Genomic DNA, 6,690 nt, shown 5'->3' on the forward strand with positions numbered 1-6,690 from the left:
TGCTTTCCATTTGCATGGAATATCTTTTTCCATCCCCTCGCTTTCAGTCTGTATGTGTCCCTAGGTCTGAAGTGGGTCTCTTGTAGACAGCATATATATGGGTCTTGTTTTTGTATCCATTCAGCCAGTCTGTGTCTTTTGGTTGGGGCATTTAGTCCATTTACATTCAAGGTTATTGTCAATATATATGTTCCTATTACCATTTTCTTAATGGTTTGGGGTTTGTTTTTGTGGGTCTTTTTCTTCTCTTGTGTTTCCCACCTAGAGAAGTTTCTTTAGCATTTGTTGTAAAGCTGGTTTGGTGGTGCTTATGTGTCTTAGCTTTTGCTTGTCTGAAAAGCTTTTGATTTCTCCCTTGAATCTGAATGAGATCCTTGAAGGGTAGAGTAATCTTGGTTGTAGGCTTTTCTTTTTCATCACTTTAAGCATATCCTGCTGCTCCCTTCTGGCCTTCAGAGTTTCTGCTGAAAAATCAGCTGATAATCTTATGGGGATTCCTTTGTATGTTATTTTTTGTTTTTCCCTTGCTGGTTTTTACATTTTTTCTTTGAATTTAATTTTTGTTAGTTTGATTTATATGTGTCTTTGTGTGTTTCTCCTTGGGTTTATCCTGTTTGGGACTCTCTGTGCTTCCTGGACTTGGGTGACTATTTCCTTTCCCATGTTAGGGAAGTTTTCGACTATAATCTCTTCAAATATTTTCTCAGACCCTTTCTTTTTCTCTTCTTCTTCTGGGACCCCTATAATTCAAATATTGGTGCGTTTAGTGTTGTCCCAGAGGTCTCTGAGATTGTCTTCAATTCTTTTCATTCTTTTTTCTTTATTCTGCTCCTCAACAGTTATTTCCACCATTTTGTCTTCCAGCTCACTTATTCGTTCTTCTGCCTCAGTTATTCTGTTATTGACTTCCTTCTAGTGTATTTTTCATTTCAGTTATTGTGTTACTCATCTCTGTTTGTTTGTTCTTTAGTTCTTCTATAAATTTATTTATTTATTTATTTCTGGCTGCATTGGGTCTTCATTGCTGCATGCGGGGTTTCTCTAGTTGCGGCGAGTGGGGGTTACTCTTCATCGTGGTGTGCAGCCTTCTCATTGCGGTGGCTTCTCTTGTTACAGAGCATGGGCTGTAGGTGCACAGGCTTCAGTAGTTGTGGCATGCAGGCTCAGTAGTTGTGGCTCGCAGGCTCTAGAGCACAGGCTCAGTAGTTGTGGTTCACAGGCTTAGTTGCTCCACAGAATGTGGGATCTTCCTGGACCAGGGCTCGAACGCTTGTCTCTTGCATTGGTAGGTGGATTCTTAACCACTGTGCCACTGGGGAAGCCCCGAATTCTTCTAGATCTTTGTTATACATTTCTTGTATTTTCTCAATCCGTGCCTCCATTCTGTTTCCGAGATTCTGGATCATCTTTACTGTCATTACTCTGAATTCTTTTTCAGGTAGATTGCCTATTTCCTCTTCATTTATTTGTTCCTGTAGGTTTTTACCTTGCTCCTTCAACTGTGACATATTTTTTTGTTGTCTCATTTTTAAATTTTTTTTGAGTGGGATTGTGTTCCTGTCTTACTGGTTGTTTGGCCTCAGGCTTCCAACACTGGAGTTTGTAGGCTGTTTGGTAGAGCTGGGTCTTGGTGCTGAGATGAGGACCTCCGTGAGACCTCACTCCAATGGATATTCCCTGGGGTCTGAGGTTCTCTTGTTAGTCCAGTTGTTTGGACTTGCAGCTCCCACCACAGGAGTTTCGCCTGACCCCCGGCTCGTGAAGCAAGGTCCCCCAAGCCGCGTGGGGTAGCAAAAACAAACAAACAAAAAAAGAACAATAACAAAGTAAAGAATAAAATTAGACTAGGAAACTAACAGATATGTTAGAAAGAATATAAAAATATAGATGAATCAACAGTACCACAATAGTAAAGAAGAGAAGATTTCCAGGAAAAAATGTCGGAAGTTCCAACTGCAACAAAACGAAGGGTCTGAAGCAAGAAGTGCCAGGCCAAGCACAAATAAAGGGGTTGTTGTAAACTGCCAAGTTTTGGGGTCTGTAAAATGCAGCAATAATGATTGAATAACCTGTCATTCAGGCATGTTTTGTGCACTGTGAGAAAGGACTGAAAAAGGAAGAAAATGACAAATAACTGTTCTATTTTCCGTGGCAATGGGGAAAGGAACTTTATAGCAACACTGGTTTGGGGAAATTGGAGTAAATGTCAGAAAATCTCTCACACTGTGCAAAATTAATTTGCGGTGCTATTTTTATTGTGAAACGTGTCCTTTAAGAAAGGGGCAGAGAACTGAGACCACCGCTTGCCTATTTGGGACCAAACAGGTAGGTCTCTCAACTTGTGAGGAAGGTAATATTGCCTTTTGATAGGCTGCAGAGGGTGCCCCTGCCGCTTCAGGTGAGAACCCATTAGCACCTGGGTGAGAAATCTCCCTAAGGCTGAGGAAAGAACAACCAGGAAGGAAGAGGGACCCTAATTCTTGCAGTTCACACAGGGCCAGGAATAGTTCCTATATCTACTAGCCAGAGTGGAAAATCTTCCTTGAAAGTTGGGTGTGATGTTCAGATACCAAAATGAGAGATTCACTGCGGCAGAGGGCAGAGCAGGAAAGGCATGGGTGTGGGGCCGCTAGGCCTCCGTAAGGGGTAGAGAGGACTTGGATTGGCGGGTGGGACAGTTAACTTGGGGTCACTTCTCAAGGGCCCTAAATGCCAAGAGGGTGAGCCAATCTCAGTGGGGGAGCCATAGACATTTTTAACGTTAGAAAAATCTCCATGTTCCCGAAAGGTGGTGGACGGTTGCGCCCTCCCCTGCCTCCACCCTCTGTCTGCAATCTGTAGCCGTCTCACAGAATTATAGACCCAGATATTATCAGGGCAGAAAGAGCCCCAGAGGCCTTGCAATCCCACCTGCTTCACATTAGAGGGAAATGCGGGCCCACTCTGAGCCCCTTTTCTCAGATTCAATTTTTTGGCTTCTCTTTATTTAAATGTTGGTGTGCCCAGGGCATAGTCCTTAGACCCTCTTTTGTCTTCAGTTTACTCTCTTCCAAAGTCATTCTTATTAGTTCTTTGGCTTTAAAGACACCATATTCTGATGACACATCCATGCATGACTCTTGCCCTGACCTCTTCTTGGAACTCTGCATGCATACGTCTCCACCTGTCTCCTCATCATCCCCACTTGGATGACTAACAGGCATCTCAGATTAAACATATGCCAAATACAACTCTCCCCGCAAACCTGTTCTCCCCAGTCTTTCTCAGCTCACCATCCACCCAGTGGCTCCTGCCGAAACCTAGGTGTCACCTTTGATTCCTACCTTCCTTCACGCCGACGTCCAATTCAGGTGGTAGGTCTTGCCTGTCCTACTTCCAGAACCCTTCAACAACATCCCATTTCTGCGACCATGATGGCACACCAAGCCCTGGTATTTCTTTCCTAGACAAATGAGACTGCCTTCTCTCTGGTAGATTCCTTGCTCTCCTGATTTTCCAGAAAAGGAGAGAGCTCTTTGAAAATATGACTCAGCCCATTGTCCTCCTGCCTTGAAGTCATCCAATTGGAAGACCCCCATCTCGGGCATTTAGGTGAGCAATACAAATTTTATTTATGAATATAATTTGACTTCCCTAAATGAGACTTGATCAAACATTTTCTGAAATTTTTTAACCAGAAGAATAAACTTACCAGGAAACTTTCATACTCTATTCACTTAAGACTGTGAGAAATAGGTCAGCATTATTTACTTTTTACATAAAAAGGTCTTTACTACTTTATCTCCACTGGGTACATAATTTTCTGCTATTTGTAGTAATTGATTTCTGTGGGTGTTTTTAAGTAAGCTTTTTTTTTAATTGAAGTAAAACCATACTTAAAGAAATGCACAGATCATAAGTGTACAGCTTGATGAATTTTCACAAAGTAAATGTGCCCATTAACTAGGGCCCAGATAAAAAAACAGAACATGCACCCCAGAAGCCACTTCCAGTCATGACCCCCCAAGATTAGCACTATGCCACAGATTTGTCTTGCCCGGGTTTGGACTTTCTGTAAATGGCATCATACAGTCTGTGTTCCTCCACCTCTGACTTCTCTCGCCCAGCATTTTGTTGGTGAGAGTCACCTGCACTGTTGCTTAGTCATAGTTCAGTCCTGTTCATCGCGGTATAATACTTCTTCACCTGGATGTACCACCACTTACTTGTGCACCCTCATGTTGATGAAAAGCTGAGTGGTGGCCGGTCGAGGGCTATTGCAAATAGTGCTGCTATGAACATTCCTGTATGAGTCTTTTGGTGAACATTGGTACCCATTTCCATTGGGGTATGCCCAGAGGTGGAATTATTGGGTCATAGGGTACATTTATGTTCAGCTTAGTCGATACTCTCTTTAGCTGATTTTTTTTATTGTAATAAAATATACATAACAGAAAATTTACCATTTTAGCCATTTTTCTTCACTTTCTTTTCTTTTTTTTTTTTTTTTTTTTTTTTTGGCCATGCCACACGGCATGCGGTATCTTAGTTCCCCAACCAGGGATTGAACCTGTGCCCCCTGCAGTGGAAGCGTGGAGCCCTAACCACTGGACTACCAGGGAATTTCCGATTTTACCCATTTTTAAGTGTACAATTCAGTGGCTTTTTAATACTTTAACAATGTCAGGCAACCATCATTATTATCTATTTCCAGAACTTTTTTGCTATCCCAGCAGAAACTCATTAAATGACATCTCCTTATCCCTACCTTCCCCCCACCTCTGGTAACCCCAGTTCTCCTCTGTTTTTATGAATTTGCCTCTTATAGGTACCTCATATAAGTGGAATCATACACCATTTGTTCTTTTGTGTTTGGCTTATTTCACCTAGCAAAATGTTTTCGAGATTCATCCATGTTGTAGCCTGTATTAGAACTTCATTCCTTTTTTTTCTTTTGGCTAAATAATATTCTATTGTATAAATATACCACATTTTGTTTAAACATTCACCTGTTGAAGGACACTTGAGTTGTTTCCACCTTTTTGCTATCGTGACTGACACTGCTATGAACGTTGATGTACAACAATCGGTTTGAGTCCTTGTTTTCACTTCTTTGGGGTTTTTGCCTAGGTGTGGAATTGCTAGGTCATAAAGTAGTTCTACGTGTAACTTTTTGAAAAACCATCAAACTCTTTTCCACAGTGACTGTACAATTTTACCTTCCAAACAGCAATTGATTTCTCTATTTTTGACACAAAACTTTACGTATGCCTACTTGTTAAATATTATAATTCATATTAAGTTAATGTAAATTAAATATTATATTTGTTATAATTAAATAATTCATTAATAAATATATTTAAAATGTATACTAAATTGTTTTAGACAAATATGGTAACTACAAAGCCAAGTGGTGCAATATTCAGGAAAGGAAGAAAAATATGTACAGAAATGGATCAAAATTATAGGGGACAATTGCAAGTTTGACTAGAAAAACAGTATTCCAGCTACTAAAAACGAGGGTCCCTTAACACTGACATTATTAGAACAGAGCTACCATCAAATTCAGAGCTAAAGATTTTTAGTTGGAAAATAAAGAGAAATTTTAGAAATTTCAGAAACTAGTGACCATGAATGTGAGCAAAAGTAAGAAGCAAAAGTAAGAAGATGCCATTTTGAACTACATTTTAATAGTTCTCCATTATGGCTGCTACTGTGTGATAAAATAAAAATGACTGTAACTCAACACAGACCCAACAAAGGACAAGGGTAGCTTTTAGAGAATCCGTTTTAGAGAATCTATTTCACATGAAAGCCAAAGATTCTTCTTAATCTTTTTTTCTTCTTTTTTTAACTATTGTAATAGCAAGTAAATTCACTGTGACTGGCTTATTTACTCCAAAGAAGTGTCTTTATTTTTCATGCATATTTCCCCACAATTATACAACAGAATCAAACTTTTGCAACCCTCAAAAAGGTTTCAGGGCTTCCCTGGTGGCGCAGTGGTTGCGCGTCCGCCTGCCGATGCAGGGGAACCGGGTTCGCGCCCCGGTCTGGGAGGATCCCACATGTCGCCGAGCGGCTGGGCCCGTGAGCCGTGGCCGCTGAGCCTGCGCGTCCGGAGCCTGTGCTCCGCAACGGGAGAGGCCACAGCAGAGGGAGGTCCGCATACCACAAAAAAAAAAAAAAAAAAAAAAAAAAAAAAAAAAGGTTTCAAATATTAAAAAAAATTTAAACAGAAGGTGTGACCTTGAAAATTTGATATCTCATTATGATGCTCTCTAAAATGGAAGTGTTTTTAGAAAACATTCAGGGAGAAAATATTTGCAAGGAAACAACAGACAAAGGATCAATCTCCAAAATATACAAACAGCCCATGGAGCTCAATATCAAAAAAACAAACAATCCAGTTAAAAAATGGGTGGAAGACCTAAATAGACATTTCACCGAGGAAGACGTACAGACGGCCAAGAGGCACAGGAAAAGATGCTCAACATCACTAACCATTAGAGAAATGCAAATCAAAACTACAGTGAGGTATCACCTCACACCGGTTAGAATGGCCATTATCAAAAAAAACTAGAAACAATAAATGCTGGAGAGGGTGTGGAGAAAAGGGAACCCTCTTGCACTGTTGGTGGGAATGTAAATTGATACAGCCACTATGGAGAACAGTATGGAGGTTCCTTAAAAAACTACAAATAGAACTAC

Source organism: Physeter macrocephalus, chromosome 2 (assembly GCF_002837175.3).
Source record: "Physeter macrocephalus isolate SW-GA chromosome 2, ASM283717v5, whole genome shotgun sequence".
Taxonomy (NCBI): Eukaryota; Metazoa; Chordata; class Mammalia; order Artiodactyla; family Physeteridae; genus Physeter; species Physeter macrocephalus.